Here is a 19,926-nt window from a genome sequence, read left to right as displayed (position 1 = left end):
GGGGAAGGAGGGGTGCGTGACAATGCCATAAGAGCACATACACTTTAAAGGGGCAAAGTGTAAAAATGAAATGGCCCTTGTATGAAGTTCACCACCATCTGGAAGAATGGGCCCCTGAAAGAAGCATGAGGTTATCCCATTATGTAAGAAGGAGAGTACCCTATAGAAGTGTCTCATTATAAGAAGTCCCTACAGTATCTATAAGGAAGAGATGGTGGGAGTGCTGCAGAATTATATAGATTGCAGCTAGAGACAATGAGTGAGGAAGTTACCGCAGCAGGAGAGAGACCCCGGCACAAGATTTGAAGGGGAGAAGCTCGATAAGAGATCTCCCATGAAGAAACACGCAATGTGTGAGAGGCGTGTACATGAGATGTGTAGTGCTGGATCTCTAGTTGATAACCCCCTGAGAAGTGCCCTATAGTGTGGGAGAGGTTGTTGCAAGATGGCAGAGTGGCTAGAGGAGAGTCCCTTTGAAGAGTCCAGAGTAACTATATGCTGAAGTAGAAAAGCCCAGCAGTGGAAGGGTTAACCCTGCCTAATGTCAGATGAAAGGTCCCTCTATAGTGGAATGTGTAATAGGGTTCCTGGATATTGAGGATAATAGTATGCTTGAAGAAGGTGTATGAGGGGTGACAGAAGGAGAGAGGGTCCCTGTGTAATGCTTGGAGTCTCCCATTAGGGTTGAGATGAGGACGATGCGTTTTGAGCCTGCAGTCCCCTGTATGCTGTATGGTGTATTTGAAAGACTGACATGCTGTAGAACAACTGTGCCCAGCAATACCGGGTATATGCTGCCATGTCACCACTGTGTCATTTTTGTAAGACTGTGCCGGAGGCGTTCATTCTGAGTGAAAAGTGTAACTAATCTTTTGCAATTGTTCAGCTTATAATTTTCAGCATTTACCATCTGCTACAAGTAATGTTCTGAAGGACGTTGCTGAAGTAGATCTTATAACCACTATGCATACTGTGCTGGAGGATATAAAGGAGTGTACGATTAAAATAAAGTTTTCTTGTTCTTTAATCACAAGATAGTTTGGTGCACAACATTTGTTTATTACACTGCACCTGTTGCCCATAGAGTATGTGTCCCCTCCATCAGCTACTTTGTACTAACCACCTGTGTATTTGGGGGCCCTGCTGGTCATGAATGTCATACCCACAACAAAACAGGAGCAGGGGAGTAGAGCCACAGAGAGGGGGTGAGCCACATTACATTTGGGACTCTGAGTAAGTGTACCACAGTGTAATTTGTAACTAATATTGACCTGGATAGAGAATTTGTAAGTTAGCCTTGGTGGGTTACATTATATGTATTAGCCTTGGTGGGTTACATTATATGTATTTTCATTGGCTTGTGCGTTTTGAATGTTGGATGTGAATTACATTATGCTCTGTAAGGGCTCTGGTAACCGGTATAGCAGCAGCATTTACCTACTATAGCCCAGACAGCTGCAACAGCCACATGCTGGACACAGCAATAACTCCTGTTATTATAGAGATTGTTAGTCTCTATAATGTCTCTAAAATGTATCTTCTATAATCATTACAGTACATAATGTATCTGAAAACATACACTGTATGGTGGACGCAGCTAACTTCACGTAGTGTGCATGTCCTTACTGTATTTCAGGCCCCTGATCTCCCTCTCCAGGCAGAGGGGACTACAAGTGCAACTATGTGAAACTCTAAATCCTGCTACAAAGGATATCTGTGAAACCCATTACCTGCACAGCCACACATGAATTGCCCCTAATTAATCTCATGCAGACATGAAAATATTACACACAGATACAGTAGTTAGCAATTCCTCTCCAGTTATGGTATGTTTATAGATGCAAGCATGGAACACTACATTTCCACGGTGGTATCTCTTTTTATATGTTTTCAGGAAGTACCTGTTCTTGGCTAGAACTAGCTATGCAGAGAGCTAGTTGTGGGTGTCCTCCATTTCTCAGATAATGGCTAGATGACATGAAGAGAAACTGGTCTCTCAACTGTTTAAAGAAACAGATGGAGAAACAGTGTCCAGAAATATAACATACAAGTCTAGCATGTCTTAGAACACAAAGCAAGAATAATTACAGATGTTACAATGTTGCCACGCTAAAACTATGAATATTTCTTTAAAATGTATTTTGAGTATACAAAGCTATCACCTCTGTAATTCTGTTTGGAGAAAATATCAGAATTATTACTTTCCCAACATTTCCCAAAGTCTTTAAGGGTGTAGTGGTCTATTTTTAAAACTCATTATGATGAAGTGATCTTTTAAATTAAGCATACCTAACCAAACACTTCAGCAGTTATAAGATAATGAATCTGCCCCTATGAGTATGCTTACTGAGTGTGTGAGTTCCTGCCCCTCCCATTTGAATTGTATCATTTATAACATGTGAAGGAAATGAACACTTCTCATTTCCTCACTACGCCTTTATTGTAAGGAGATGTTGGCAGTTAATCACATAATGTGGTTTAGTATGACGGAAATGTTGATGGTTCATGTAAGATTTAATTGATGTGATCTTTATCAAATTCAAACATAATGCGGTGATGCTATTTTTAGATATTACTAATGTTTTTCAATCCAACAGAGATATAAGCAGGCACTCTCAGTGTTTGCTTCTAAAATCTTATACATAAACAATATTAAAAGTACATAACTGTTGACCATGGGTTGGGTACAGGATGCCGGCGCTTGATATTCCGGTGGTAAGAATCCCGACACCAGCATCCCAACAAGGTTAAGATACCGACACGTTAGTAAGTATCCTAACCCTACCCCTAGCCCTCCCTCCTGAACCCTAAGCCTAACCTCCCTAGTTCCTAAACCTAATCCCCCCTAGTGTCTAACCCTAACTCTCCCCCCTTAGTGCCTAACCCTCCCCCTAGTGCCTAACCCTTAACCCTATCCACAGTAGTTACCATTGGGATGCTGGAGGTCAGGATGTCGGCACCAAGATTCTGACTGGTGTCTGAATTCCAGAGCCAGAATTCTGAGCGCCAGCACCCCGACAACCGGGATTTCAACTACCTCCCATTCCCCATGCCTACTGTCACCTGGCTAGAGCCAGTGTTATTGTCATGTCAGCCTACTCTGCAAAGGTCAAGGTTTTTCAGCCACAATGAATTATCAATTCCACAATACAATCACCAGTATGCATGAAAAAAGGGGAACATGGTTTGCCACTTACATGGATCCCACTATGTGTATATTAATTGGAAAGGAATGAAAAAATATTTTTAGGGGTCTACTCATTATCACTTAGTGCCTACAAAGGCAGGTGAAAATTAAAATTTTCAGCTATTTTTTAGAAAATTAAATGTGAGGACTATTCATCAGGGCTGTAGCTAGGGTGGTGTGGCCAGTGCGGCCGCGCAGAGCACAGTGTACTCGTGGGCGGAAACATTCACCCGCTGCTGTGTATATACTAGCAGCGATGCGCCCGGCTCCAGTCTTATACTGCAGCCCTGCTGGCTGCCTGTCTCAGCTGTCACTAACAGCTGAGACCTCCGCCGGTTCCACCACCTCAGATCTTCATTACCCACCTATAGCGTGCACTGCTAGCACTAGCAGCCACTTACCAGCCATCACAGCTGACAGGGGGACTGAGGAGCAGCAGTGCTGGGCTGCCGGCGGCTGTCCAATGGGATTCGAAGTTGCAGCATGCGCGTCGGCCAGTCACTGGGAGCTGCAGTCTGCAATTTTGCATCCCATTGGACAGCTGCCGAAGAAGGATGGAGAGGGCGAGAGTTATGGAGAGAACACAGTGCTACCTAATCATATCATGGAGGATGAAGATATGAGAGGAACATGCAGCTAGTGCAGTGCTCTTCTGTTCTGTGTCTCACAGTGACACAACATCATAGGGCAAAAGTGAAAAAGTAAGATAGTAATGAACTTTTTTTTGTCAAGTATTGCTTTAATTCAATATGTTTATATGTATATATTTATAAATAATATATTTATTTATGTGTACATATATATATATATATATATATATATTTATATATATATAAATAGTCCATAAGAGAGAGCACTCACCAGGCTTGTATTCCAATAGAAAAAAGTTGTTTTAATTGCTTACATCATAGTACAGGTCGACGTTTCGGTCCCACAGCAGGACCTTTATCAAGACCACCAAGTGCCAAGAGCACGCCGCCCATGGGGATGTGTCCAACCTTGATCTTGGGTATATAGAGCAACATGGTGGTGGTGGTTAGCTATTGCTCTTTCTGCTCTTGGCACTTGGTGGTCTTGCTAAAGGTCCTGCTGTGGGACCGAAACGTCAACCTGTACTATGATGTAAGCAATTAAAACAACTTTTTTCTATTGGAATACAAGCCTGCAATACAGTCCCCCTTGAAAACAGGCTTGCTATCACTTTGTGTCACTATGCAATTACACAAACAGTGAATTTTAATTACTTTTATCTGTAAAGTTGTAAACCTATATGTAACTGCTCTGAAAACCCATGTACAGCCAAGGCCAAAAGTTTTGAGAATCATCCAAGAACAGTTTGATGACTAACAAGGCCTTTTCCAGCATGATGGAGCACCTTGCCATAAGACAAAAGTGATAACTAAGTGGCTCGGGGAACAAAACATTGAAATTTTGGGTCCATGGCCAGGAAACTCCCCAGACCTTAATCCCACTGAGAACTTGTGGTCAATCCTCAAGAGGCGGGTGGACAAACAAATACCCACAAATTCTGACAAACTCCAAGCATTGATTAGGCAAGAATGGGCGGCCATCAGTCAGTATGTGGCCCAGAAATTGATTGACAGCATGCCAGGGCGAATTGCAGAGGTCTTGAAAAAGAAGGGTCAACACTGTATATATTGACTCTTTGCATAAACTTAATAACATTGTCAATAAAAGCATTTGACACTTATGAAATGCTTGTAATTTTACTTCACTATATCATAATAACAAATGACAAAAAGGTCTAAAAACACTGAAGCAGTGAAAACCAATACTTGTGTCATTCTCAAACCTTTTGGCCATGGCTGTACTTATATTGTTATGTTCTCCAATGTGTACGGCACTTTATAAATATATCTTTGAGGTGCTTTACAATAAAGAATAATAATAATTATACTGCAACTTCATCTGTAAGGTAGTTCAGAGATCCACACTGCCTTTAAAGTATACATTCTAAACCAATGTGCTGTCTTAAATATTACAAACAATACCCAAAATCCTGCTGTCTATTAAAGTTTATATAAGCACAACTTATACTGCTGTGCAATTACTTTTGCAGCCTTAATTTCTGTTGCAAAGCATTTCTTTCCTAGAATAATAGTTTGTTGCAAAAGGGGACCACAAATAAGGATTGCACTGCTGGTCATGTTGTTTCCAGGCCTGTCAGTTGGAAACTGGTGATGCTCCTATTTTATGACCAGTGTTAATGTTCATGTTCATGTACTCTGCATCTGTAATACAGTTCTTATATATTGTAACCCGATGAAAGGTTTTTGCTTGTGGAAACCCTAGTATACTCTGCAATTGTCAGCCAGAGGAATGCAGATTTTAATTGGTTTGTGTAAGAGACAGAAAATCATCTTCAGGTTTATCACCCTCTTTACAAACCAGCTTCACAAGCAGAGAGGGGTATTCCAAATATTTTAAATGTTTCTAACAGTTTTACTTTTTGTTTTCTATTAGCAAAGCTAATTAGCTCCCTGGAAACCTACTGTGAAGAAACCTGAAAATCTAATAACTGAACATTAATATTTTTTAACAAAATAATTCTTGTTCCTATTGTGTCATACCTGCCTTTTAAACCATGTACCATGTCCAGACTGTTTCTAACCAAAAAATGTGGTCAAATCAATGTGGTCCCACGCCCAGGAAATTCCCTTGTCCGGTTACTAAATAGTTTCCTTCAATGTGTATGTTGTCACAGCTATGAGCAGGTGGACTGTGTGAGATGGTATCCCGAGAACACATTAGTCTTCCAGATGATTTTTATTAGTTTCCAGTGTTGTGGGAGATGTTGATATTTTCAGAGTGGAATTCAGGAAGAAGCAGGTGTTGGATTCATCAACCTTCTTTTTTTCATCAACTTTTAACTTTTGGCCTTAAACCAAAATGACACATGATTTAAAAGACTACTCATGTGTGATTGACCATTAATATAAATACTTCCTGGTAGAAAAATACAAAATATAAAACAAAAAAAAAATGAAACTTTTACTCTTTCATGACCAATGCACTGTTTTACTGTATGCTTTTTTTGTTTTATTGTTTGGCTTTTTACTTTAATCATACTGTACAGTATATAGTTTTTATTTGTTTTATTTAGGATAAACACTTGCCTTTGGGAACCTTTAGAAACCACTACCATCCCTGCTTCTATATTATATAGGTAAATATAAAAATAAAAAAATAGTAAAAACAAAATCCACACTTCTTTGATTATATATTTTTTTGTAAAATGTGTTCAGCTAGTATTCCTATTTATTTAGATACCAATTATATATATTTGTATTAATTTAGGGATGGTTAATAATATGATTTTAATTAAATTACTTTTGAAAATAACAAAAAACACTTTTTTACGTATAGTTCACATAAGACTATGGGGACATTATTATCATATTCTTATTAATAAAAGAAAGGAAAATGTATGTTGAGCCTCAATGCAGAAGCACATATTTACATTTCAAATGCAGTTCAGATACTTTAAATACATCTCCCTTTGCTCATATTTAATCTAAGGAAAAACAAACTGATAATAATTATGAACATTTTTACTTAGGAAATGCCTTGTCCCTGCATGGATAATTATTCATTGTCCGTGCTCCTGTTTTTTGCTATAGTAATAAAACACTAGAAAGCAATTTTCCAATGAGTGAAGATAGTTCACATACGCATACTGTACCATAGGATATGTTATGTTGAAAAATAGTATTTGAATTACACTGGAGTATAATGCACAATACAATTCCTTACAAGTATGTTATAGATATACCTATCAACTGTTCCAATTTTGGCGGGTGTGAGAGGACCACATATGGCCATATTTGTAATGACTCACAAATTTAGTGGAACATTTTGGAAATTTCGCTTACTATGGTGAATGGGTGCCACGTGCACTAGAGGAAGGTGCTGCAATTTAGGAGTGTTTTTAGTGGTGGGGTGTGTGGATGGGAGCACCCAAACAGTTTAGACATGCTCTGCTTTTAGAGTAGGCATGACTGTGTCCCAATTTAAGAAAGGTAACTGCTGGAAAGTATGTATGGAGGATTATCAATGTGAAATACCTACTGGATTTAAACACTGTGATGTGCTGGAATGCAGTTTAATGTAATTTTCGCATTCTCAGAATTTGTCTGTCTAATGCCTTTTTTTACTATTGTTGTTTATATATTATTTTACTATAATCAGAGATGTTCAAATTATGTTCAAAGTGGTTGTTCAAGTGGTTCATCAAATCAGCTCTATTTTTTATATGTAATACATTCTCAAGTATTAAAGGAAAAATTCAAACAAGGTGAACATGTTCAAACTTAAATAGTAAAATTGTATGCTTCGTTAATGGGTTTATACAGTATATGACATACAAATATCTCAGTGTTGTTTGCTTTTTTATTTTAAAAAAATCTGTGAAATACTAAAGAATGTAGCCATTTATAAGCAACATGTTATTTTAATGTCATATTGTTTTAACTGTGAACTTGAACTTTTAACTCAAACTTCCTACTGTGAAATTCGGCCACGGCAGTTGAACCCAAATTGAAATGACTCAGAAAAGCTGATTGTACAAGTCTAAGGCCAAACTACCCGGATCAAATAATTCAAACACCTCTAGTGCTAATTTCAACAGTTGCCGAGGGATTGGCAGCAGGATTCCTGCACCTGTTTTAGGATGTGCAAGTTTGCACATTTTTAAACTCAGAATCATTAACAGGCTTCAGTGCGGATGCAAAACAGTGATATCACATAATTGCAAAACTGGCTTTTACCTAACACAATACATTATACCACATCTATTATCTAAATGCAGATGGTGCTTTCACTGCATAAATATTACTTTTACCACAGTCTAGTAGGCTGCTGATGGCTGATTTTATTATTAAAGAGTATATTAACTTGTGATAAGCATAAGAAAATACCTTAAAGTTGTGCTGAGTCTTCTCATACCCAGGAACTATGATTTCTGCAGGATTTTGTTGTTGACATATAGTCCTTGGCTACATCATTTGACATAAGCTGCCTTTGCTAGACAGCATGTTTGCTATGACACACACACACATATATATATATATATATATATATATATACAGTATATATACACACAGTATATATATATATATATACAGTATATATATATATATATATATATATATATATATATATATATATATATACACAGTCAGGTGCATAAATATTGGGACATGGACAGAATTTTCATATTTTGGCCTCTATTCACCACCACAATGGCTTTGAAATGAAACAAACAAGATGTGCTTTAACTGCAGACTTTCAGATTTAATTTGAGCGTAATTACATCCAAATCAGGTGAACGGTGTAGGAATTACAAAGGTTTCTATATGTGCCTCCCACTTTTTAAGGGGCCATAAGTAATGGGACTATCAACGCAAAAGCTATTTCATGGACAGGTGTGGGCTATTCCCTCATTATTTCGTTATCAGTTAAGCAGGTGAAAGATCTGGAGTTGATTCTAGGTGTGACATTTGCATTTGGAATCAGTTGCTGTCGACTCTCAATATGATAACCAAAGAGCTGTCACTATCAGTGAAACAAGCCATCATTAGGCTGAAAAATCAAAACAAACCCATCAGAGAGATAGCAAAAACATTGGGTGTGGCCAAATCAACTGTTTGGAACATTCTTAAAAAGAAAGAACGCACCGGAGAGCTCAGCAACACCAAAAGACCCAGAAGACCACGGAAAACAACTGTGGTGGATGACAGAAGAATTATTTCCCTGGTGAAGAAAAACCCCTTCACAACAGTTGGCCAAATCAAGTACACTCTGCAGGAGGTAGGTGCATATGTGTCAAAGTCAACAATCAAGAGAAGACTTCACAAGAGTCAATATAGAGGGTTCACCCAGGGCCGCAACTAGGGGGGGGCTGGAGGTGCACGTGCACCAGGTGAGCCGCTGTACCTGGTGCCAGTGACCTCCAGCCCGGCGCTGCAGAGAGGCTCCAAGCCGGACGTCCGCTGGTAATATTTGTTACCAGCGGGCGCCCGGCTCCTTCTCTGCAGCGACGCGGTGTAGCCGGAGCCGGAGGCTGGAGTTCTCTCCCGAACTCCAGCTTCTGGCTCTCCCCATGGGCACTATGGGGGAGATGTTATGACATCTCCCCCATAGTTCCAAGGAGCAGCCGGCGGACCGGACGCGACGCTGGATGCAGGAGCGGGGTTCAAGGTAAGTATTTTTTTTTTAATAAGCTGCACTACAGGGGCATTATTATGGGGGCAGGGGCATTACCACAGGGGCATTACTATGGGGGCATAGGCAATAAGGGGCATTACTAATGGGGCATGAGCACTACAGGGGCATTACTATTGGGGCATGGGCACTACAGGGGCTTTACCACAGGGGCATTACTGTGGGGGCATGAGCACTACAGGGGCATTACTGTAAGGGCACTACAGGGATATTACTATGGGGGCATGGGCAATACAGGGGCATTACTATGAGAGCATGGGCACTACAGGGGCATTACTATGAAAGCATGGGCACTACAGGGGCATTAATATGGGAGCATGGGCACTACAGGGGCATTACTGTATGGTGGGCACTACAGGGGCATTACTATGGGGGTATTAACATATGGGCATTACTATGGGGGCATTACAATATGGGCACTACTGCAGGGGGAATTACATGGGGGGCGCCAAATTACTGTCTTGCCCCTGGTGACAAAAATCCTAGTTTCGGCCCTGGTTCACCACAAGATATAATCTATTGGTGAGCCTCAAAAACAGGAAGACCAGATTAGAGTTTGCCAAACAACATCTAAAAAAGCCATTACAGTTCTGGAGTAACATCCTATGGATAGATGAGACAAAGATCAACTTGTACCAGAGTGATGGGAAGAGAAGAGTATGGAGAAGGAATGGAACTGCTCATGATCCAAAACATACCACCTCATCAGTGAAGCATGGTGGTGGTAGTGTCAAGGCGTGGGCATGTATGGCTGCCAATGGAACTGGTTCCCTTGTATTTATTGATGATGTGACTGCTAACAAAAGCAGCAGAATGAATTCTGAAGTGTTTCAGGCAATTTTATATGCTCATATTCAGTCAAATGCTTCAGAACTCACTGGACGGCGCTTCACAGTGTAGATGGACAATGACCCGAAGCATACTGCAAAAGCAACCAAAGAGTTTTTTAAGGCTAAAAAGTGGAATGTTATGCAATGGCCAAGTCAATCCCCTGACCTGAATCTGATTGAGCATGCATTTCACTTGATGAAAACAAAACTGAAGGGAAAATGCCCCAAGAACAAAGAGGAACTGAAGACATTTGCAGTAGAGGCCTGGCAGAGCATCACCAGGGATGAAACCCAGCGTCTGGTGATGTCTATGCGTTCCAGACTTCAGGCTGTAATTGCCTGCAAAGGATTTGCAACAAAGTATTAAAAAGTAAAAGTTAGATTTACGATTGTTTAGTTTGTCCCATTACTTTTGGCCCCTTATAAAGTGGGAGGCACGTATAGAAACCGTTGTAATTCCTACACCGTTCACCTGATTTGGATGTAATTCCCCTCAAATTAAATCTGAAAGTCTGCAGTTAAAGCACATCTTGTTTGTTTCATTTCAAAGCCATTGTGGTGGTGAATAGAGGCCAAAATATGAAAATTCTGTCAATGTCCCAATAGTTATGCACCTGACTGTATATATATATATATATATATATATATATATATATATATATATATACTGTATATATACATTTAAATATATACACACAGTATATATATATATATATATATATATATACACACACACATATATATATGTATATATGTATACTGCGTGTATATATATATATATATATATATATATATAGTATATGTGTGTTTGTAAAACAGAAAACAATTGGAAAGTAAATGTTATAATACATAGTAACCTCAACAGTTGATGCTGAATGTGATTTTCAAAGCTTCCCCTTCCTATGAGAGGAATATGAAGGAAAAAAATGTACAGCAAATGAGCAACAGCCAGTATGTGGCTGACAATTTGACGTGCTACACACATACATGTATATGAATGGAGGGTTTTATATCAAAGCATAAGAACTCTTTACACTTTTATAATTTATCTTGAGTGAATGTTGCAATGCTGCCTGCTTGGCAGAGATTGCATGTGTTATTTCATTCTTCTTCTTGAATTTAGCGTGAAACTGGTGTTATTACTGTTATTAAACATGCCTTTGCATGGATGTGTATGTGTTGTTAGTTAATATAACTTTACCCAAACTAAAACAAACACAAGTAACTTATGCATGACCAGTTCCTTGTCATAGGCTGCTATTGTGACTTTGCATGTTCTGCATTTTGTGTTCTTCTACACAACCACATGCATCTGAAATGTTAAGTTGTGATTCAATCAAAATAAAGAACTGTTTGCTGAATAATTTTACAAAGAGAACGAGAAAACCCTATTAATTCCAAAAATGTTAGAAATAAAAACTTCAAACACATGGAATTTGCTTTAATTAATGATCTTATTGGTGATTTGATATAATTAAAGGATGCAAAGTACTAACTATACTTTTGCTTGATTTCATACACGAGAAACAAAAACTTCAATTGCAGTTATACATCACACATAGTATCATAAATATGGATACATTTGTAGTTATATATATATATATATATATATTACACACACACACAACTATATGGTCCTCTATGCAGATATCACTATAGGGGTGAGCAATATACAGATGCAAAAGTACGATTCTAAATTGCAGGCCACTTATTTTAATGTGAAACTACAATTCATTGCTACTTTTACTGTAACAGTAAAAAAAAACTGCAAACACAGATGCAGAGCAATTTGTTATATATTGTACGCCCTCTTGTGGCACTATGATGAACATCATTCAGTTTGTAGTAAGACTGTGAAAACTGTAGCAATAAAATATCAAGGAACCAAGTTGTGGCCTATTGGGATATATATTACTTAACCAATGTTCTCTAAGGGGTATATTTACTAAAGTACGGGTTTTTAGAAGTGGAGATGTTGCCCATAGCAACCAATCAGATTCTAGCTATTATCTTCTAAAAGGTGCTACATAAATGTTAAGTAGAATCTAATTGGTTGCTATGGGCAACATCTCCACTTCTAGAAACCTGCACTTTAGTAAATATACCCCTAAAGGTTTATATCCACGGTGATTGCTATAAGGGGTTCATGTACACAGAGTAAGTTACTCCCCTTTTTTTTCCTTCTTTCAAGTTTCTATAAAGAACTATGAAATATATCCTTATATTTTCTTTAGTGAATAGTGAATATCCTTATATTTTCATTAGTGAAATATTACTCATGTATTATAAAGAAAAACATATACAAAATTATGGAGAGGTGGCGATTACACCAGAATACTCAACAAAGAGGAAGTCAGGTAGATCTTCACTCTCAAAACCCTGACACCAAAAGGACTCAACATCGACAATGAAGTCAAATCTGTCATCACCAAATAGTACCACCGACATCCACCACACCTCTCTTATTCCACCATCAACACCGCCTCCGTCATCCCACACTCTTCCCCCCCTCCTCCCACTCTGACCTTACCCCACACCCCCCAAACCCACAGCCAACCATCCATCCCTTAGAACTCATCAGTTACATATGACAACACAGACCCCCACACAGACACCCCCTCACCCCCCCACCAATCACCACAGCACCCATAACCAGTACCCACACATCCTCACACACACCACTCCACATACCCCCACACACCACACATCACGTTATTATACATACTCCCATACACCACACATACATCCCTGTCCCCTTCCACCCACACACATACACAGCCTCCCTACACAAATTCGACATTAGTCTTAGATCACCACCACCACCCCTCCACAACATGACCACAGCCCCGTCCCCCATGCCGCCAGTTAACATTCACATCACCAGTCACCACTCACTACGTACCACACAGCAACACTACCGGTTACCACCCACCATGCCCCCGTTCATCGGTCAACACCCATCACTCACAGACCTGAGTTCTTGAGCCCCGACACACCGTCAACATCCATGTTCTCCCCCCCGTACACCCATCCCGCAGCGCCATCATCTATTTACCACTACAGGCATTCCGATCTGCCATCACACTATCCACCTGCGTAGCACATGATGCAATCACACACACCAGGGAACTCACAGACCTGAGTTCTTGAGACCCAACTACACCTACACACCGCCATTACCTGCAACCTCCACTCACCATCACCATCCACGTTCTCCCCCCCGTACACCCATCCCGCAGCTCCACGATCTATTTACCACTACAGACATTTCCCATCCGCCCTCACACTATCCGCATACATAGCACGTGACGTAATCACACATACCAGGGAATCCCCACCCGCCGCGGCAACAGCATCCACACAACACAGGACCGGTCACAGGATCACACGATCATCACTGCAGTCTGCAGCCCTTCTGCACTCCCATTTACTCTTGCAAGCTCACCACCACAACAACCAACATCCTACCGAACGGCCACAACGTCGACGCACCACATATTACAAATCCTACCAGTAGATAAGTACTCCAAGACTATCTCATCACCACGTGGGATGCCGCCTCAGTGCCCCACTCACCCAGTTCCACCACCCACATCTTGAGACTCCACAGACTGTAGACCATAGGTCCAGCAGGGGATAGTTGCCCGTCATTGAACTGCACATCAAGGAGCCCCCTGAAAGGGTTCACTTACCTCCCCACCCAGAGTCTCATCCTTCCCACACCCCCGCATTGCCCGGGACCTCATAGGAGCAGCACTGTGACTTCTCCAATAAAAGATTTGGCCCCTACTCTCTGCCTGGTTTTTTCATTAATTCATTTTCATTCCCCATCATCCTCCCTCCCCCCCCATTTTCCCCTCCATCATCCTCCCGTTCTTCCCTTTCCACTTCACCTCACACTCCACCTCCATTTCACCCCTGCCCCCACTCACATTCCCCGTACCTCACCACATCAAGCAACAATACCTTAACACCAAGGAAGAGCGCACCTCACCCCCCCACCCTGGTTTACCAGAATTGGCCACAGTGCAGGATGCGATGCTCCCGCACTAAGGTGCAGCACTCCACTCACCCATAACACATACACATCCCCACCCATATACCCATCTTAGAACCCAACAATAGCCCACATACCTATCACCCTACATACAAGGAATGTCCATGAAAGCGTGCCCTATGCAGGGTGTAAATACGCTTGTTTCCTTTTGTCTAGTTTGCACCAAGTATAGACTCATGCAAGTGCTGATGATGATGATAACAAATAGCAAACCAGGTGCATTGCTAAGATGTGTACACCTCTGTATATGGGCTAATATATGCATTTATTTCCGTGCATGCAATGAGGGAGCTGATGCGCCTGTTTTATGTCCAACTCTGCATCATGCTCATAGTTATCAAAGGCTTCTTTATTATGCTGGTGCGATTAGTTCAATTAACTGGCCAGGACAGGAACACCTATAGAAAGTACATCAGGTATGATTGCATTGAAATCATTGAAACAGTAACAGTTATGATTCACGTGTTTATTATAATATATTCCTGATGATTTGGTGTTCTAGATAATATGGGTATTATTATATAGTACTCCCATTTGTTTTGAAATATATAACCAGGATTCTGTGAGAAAGTAGGGGGTATGCTCCTAACTACGATGAAAAATAATTGAAGACCATATTCCTTATTGTAATCTTATTGTAATCTTTATGGGCAGAACATTGTGCATTCACATATTTCCAGCACACACAATCTGTCATTCCCAGAGGTGAATGAATATGATGTCATTTCCATACGGAACATATAAACAATCCCATGCAAAAAATATATACCTGTCAGCCTGAATCTTTTTCATAGCACAATAATATTTGCTGCTTTTCAAACGTAGTATCCAATTTCAATAACTTATCATGTCAGCCAACCAGATATTCAAGAGAGCATCTGTTGGAAGAAGCCAATTGTAGAAGAGGTCTACCATCATCTAATTTATAATATGTGACACATGGAGTTGATATGGGACAGCTTCCCTGTATATCAATTTGCTGACATATAGGGGTCAATCCAATTAGATGCGAATTGCGAGTATCAAGTTAAAATGCCTATTCACGGTACTCGCAGCGGAGGTTTGTGAATTGAATGCCAAATGAGATGTGAGAGGACCATATAGAAGTGGGCATTAGGAAGGTACTGTAGGTTTTTAAATGGTGTCAAATGGCTGATTTGTGCTTTTTTTAAAAAGTGCAAAAAAAATTATAAAAAGCTAACTTTTTTCATTTAATCTAAAACGAATTAAATGAAAAATGCAAAAAAAAAGTAGGAAAAATCTGTGATTTTGGGGTACTTTGAGGACACCTTGAAAAATTTTAAAAAAATGAATAAAAAACAAATATTTTTCAATAAAAAAAAATATTGTAATTAAATTTGGGCTGTTTTATATAACGAAAAAGTTAATTTTGGGGACAATTTTTTTCCCCCCCAAAAAATGACATTATTGAACTAATCACGCTAATTGTAAACTTCCAATTTCCTAATTAGTCATTAGGGGGGGGGTGTCCAAGGGGTTCAGCACAGTGTCCTGACATTTTAACCTTAAAATAAATATTTTCCTTTCCATCTCTCACCCTCAGGGAGGTGCAAATGTAAAAATGCAAATTCAGCCTGACTAGTTCAGTGCAAGTTGCTAATTGGATTGCAAAATGATTCGCTGTGCGAATTCGAAGAGAAAATAGCAACTCGGCCCACGGACCTTGCAATTCGCACCGAATTGGATTGACCCCATAGTGTGCCTAAACAGTATTAATTATTATTATTATTTGTTACTTTACTGCAATAATAAATTAGAATTAAAACTGACATTTAATTTTTAATGATTCTTTTATTTAGTTGGCATTAACTGCAATGACACTCCTCCTATGTGGCAAGGTGAAAATGTGGTATCATTATTATTATTATTATTATTATTATATTTGTTGTTTATTTTTAAGACAACACAAAGTTTCTGAGGTGCCATACAAGAAATATTCATAGTAACAGTGTAACTTGACATATCTTAAGTACATGCAGGCAGTGGCGGCTCCAGGCGCGGCCAAGCCGGTCCATCGCCTGTAGCGCCATTGTATCCGGCGGGCACAGGAAACGCCCACCCTCCCTCCCGGCGCTAATCTGATTATGTAAGCTCAGGGGGAGGGAGCGGAGGAGGGAAGGGATGGCAACACAGGACAGCGCTGGGTGCAGCAAAGCCTAGCGCCGACCCTGAGTGCAGGGTTTGAGGTCCAGGGATACCAAAACCGCACACACCCTGCACCATTGAATATACTTACCATGCACCCACCGATGAAGAAATCTCAAAGAGCTCCCCCACCTGGCGCCCAGAGCCAAACGCTTCTGTTGCCTTTGGGAGTTACCCCATCACTAATATCACATAGCATTAACCCTGAATCTACTTGGATACAAATGAGATGAAAATGCTGTGATGAAGGGCAAAAAAAACCCCTTGAATGCACACACGACTCCTCGCAGCCACCTACCTACCTTAGTTGTCACAAGGATCTTCTCCCTTCGTCAGACTAATTTCAAGGGCCTCAATTATCAGCAATGTGGCTGCATGACATAGGTGTGCGCATGCTGAATGCCCACTGGTACTGTATGAATACTTAAAGGGAGGCACGCAGACGCACTCCCACAACACCCAACATCTTTCATGGGTCTTTGGTGCATTTTCTGACAGCAGATGCGAGAAAGAGAGACATCGGGGGAGAGCAGACACAGACTGGGGCTCTAAATCAGCCCTGGCATTCCCTTCTGTGCCTATGTCATAAAAGCTTGCTAAACGGGGGCCTAGCCTCACCTCACAGAGTGTGGCTTCACCTAATAGGGGCAGGGTAGGACTGGCCCACAGGGGTACAGGGGAAATCCCCAGCGGGCCTCACTGCCTGAGGCCCCCAGCCCTCCTCTAGATGTCATGCTCCAGACTGTGCACTGAACTGTACATGGTTAATCTATTAGAGGGTCAGTTACCTTGCAGAGCAGCACCACTGGTAAACATCAAGTCTTGGTTTACTTCTATAGAAACTATATCAAGATTTGTCTTAATGGTTAACCAAGCCACTGTGGTGGCTGGCCACACCCCCTCTGGTGGATGGCCACACCCCTTAAGCATGGGCCCCTATCACTGCATTCCCCTGGTGGGCCCTTTATGTCTCAGTCCAACACTGCATGGGGGCGTGGTTACATCTCACAGGGGCATGCTGCCAATAACGGGGGTCTGGCCTCATGGCACGCCCCTGTCTCTCAGTATCCTGGTCAAGCAGACAGAGCGATGGGAGGCAGCGCTTCTCAGCCATGCTTTCAGACTCAATCGGCCCAACATTTGCCAGAAGTGCTATATGGCCAATCCGGCCCTTGGGGAGAGAAAGAAAGATAAGGACGGGGAGAGAGACACACATGGGGGGGAAGAGTGACACACAGGTGCAGAGTGACACACATGGGAAAGGAAGATAGAGAGACATGGGAGAGAGAAAGAGATAGAGTGACACTGGGAGGGAGAGAGGGAAAAAGAAACCCCTGCAGCGCAGGACACAAAGCTAGCGACCCTGCAAAAGACAGGTCTAAAATTCCATAACCCTGTGCAGCATCACACTGAACTACATGGATCTTATTAACAAAGTTTCACATTTTAAATTATGATTCAGTTTAATATTAGTTATTCAAGAGCTGAAGGATAGCTTGTCCATTTGACTATAATGCAATATTTCTAAGCTCAAGTCCTGAAGCCTCCTTCTCCTCACAGTCCAGGTTTTAAGGAAATCCATGTTTGAGCACAGGTGGTTGAATCAAAATGACACTGGTTAAGTCCCTCGTACAAGCACAGATATCATTAAAACTTTGACTTCAGTACAGAAGGGAGGGAACTCCCCTGTAATTCAGTATAAGATCAGATATTACAATCTCTATATCTTGCTCACTGTCTATGATTGGCAGAATTGTAGGATTCCACTATCTACACTGAAACTTTAAATATTATTTTGTAAGGCACTAAAGAACACTTAGACATTGAATTGATTATAAGCCAAATATTTTATTGACTTAAGATGAGTTCTACAATCTGACCAGGTAGGAATTGTCTTAATGAGTGAAACCATCTACCATCTGATGCAATTGAAAACTTCCTAGACAACATCTTGGATTGAATATTGAGGAAAACATATTTTGAATTTATTGTTACACTTTAATTTTCTGTATCACCAAAATATCTCCTTTAAATTATCACAGTTTTTAAACTTATTCAAGAGACTTTTTATGATAGCAATCTAGTTTTTCCAGAAACTGAACAAAAGCTTTTAGAGCTACTTATGATTTGGGATTTTCAAAAAATAAACTGTACAATACGCACCTGATCAAAATGTCATTGTGTTGGTATATAGTATAAATTCAGTATGGCATCAGGAATTTCACTCCCCCAAATGAAATAATTGTTGTAATGATGTATGTAATGTGTTCCATATGCAGGACTCCACATGAGCATATGCACCATGTAAAATGAATATGAAAAGTCGCGAGTCTCCTGCTGTTGTTTGCAAACAGGAATGTATCCTGCATTTTAGCGGTGCTGCATACATCACTATTTAATTATGGGTCATCTGGCGGTAGTGAATATTCAGTTTACACTATGGAATTTACCGATTGTCTTTATGCAGAACCTTAAAATACTTTCTTCAGCCACTCTCTAAAGCAATGAATCAACTGTGACTATGGTGCAGCATCTAAAATCCCTTATGCTGTGTCCCCTCCTTTGCTTCCTCACAGATGTGTGATTGTTACACAATTTTATTTTTATGATCTTATGAGCAATTGAGGGGATAATAAATCTTACATGAGTTCAGCTGCACACGTCAAACAGGTGTTCATAGCGTTCTGTATGTCAACAATAGCAGACTCCTATAGTTGTTAAAAACTGAGCATAGCTCGCTAGAGGACTCCATTTGCTGTTTATGTGTATCATTACACATAGTTGTTTCAACAACAAGAAACACAATAAATACATTCTCAAAAAAGTGAAAATATGCTACATTTACTAAACACCATGTTTGTTTAAGTAAATAAGCCTCCATTATAAATCTGCTTTCTACTGTATAAACAGAGGTGTAGTCTGTACTTTTTAAATATTACTGTACATATGAACTGCTGTAAAAATATATATAATATCTTATCCTATATATAAACCTATATGTTGTACAAAATCAGGGATTTTCTTTGCCCATTTATTTTGTAGATGACAACAACAACAACAACAACAACAACAACTTGCCCTGTTGCAACTACAAAATAGAAACACGGTGATATTTTAGGAAACCTCTCACAAAAAAACAGTTTTTATTTAACCCATTAAATCTTGCTAAACCATGCACAGTGCAACTCTGATTTACCATACCATTTACAATAGAAAATGTATGTGAGGTGTATTCAAACTATTCCATAGACGATTACTCATAATTCTGTTAAATCATAGTTTATTATGTAGTTTAAAAAATTACTTTTACAATCTGCTGATCATTGGGTTGTAGCTACAATTTGGGACAGTAATATGTCTGCCGTCATATTACTTTTTTGTTGCTTGAAGAACAACTGACTACTGAGGACAAATATGTAGCCACTTTTACAATATAGTAATGT

The 19,926-nt window shown here is 40.1% G+C and overlaps 1 protein-coding gene and 1 long non-coding RNA gene across 2 annotated transcripts in view; one reads left to right on the top strand and one right to left on the bottom strand.

Moving 5' to 3' along the window:
- Positions 1-19,926, bottom strand: part of DKK2 (dickkopf Wnt signaling pathway inhibitor 2) — a 115,342-nt gene that overhangs the window by 79,497 nt on the left and 15,919 nt on the right. The window lies entirely within an intron of this gene.
- LOC148516858 (uncharacterized) overlaps positions 1-19,926 on the top strand; it is a 106,725-nt gene that overhangs the window by 85,024 nt on the left and 1,775 nt on the right. The gene's annotated exons all lie outside the window — the stretch shown is intronic.

This window comes from Taudactylus pleione, unplaced genomic scaffold (assembly GCF_031769625.1).
Source record: "Taudactylus pleione unplaced genomic scaffold, aTauple2 ptg000236l, whole genome shotgun sequence".
Lineage (NCBI taxonomy): Eukaryota > Metazoa > Chordata > Amphibia > Anura > Myobatrachidae > Taudactylus > Taudactylus pleione.
This window is presented reverse-complemented; position numbering and strand designations above follow the sequence as displayed.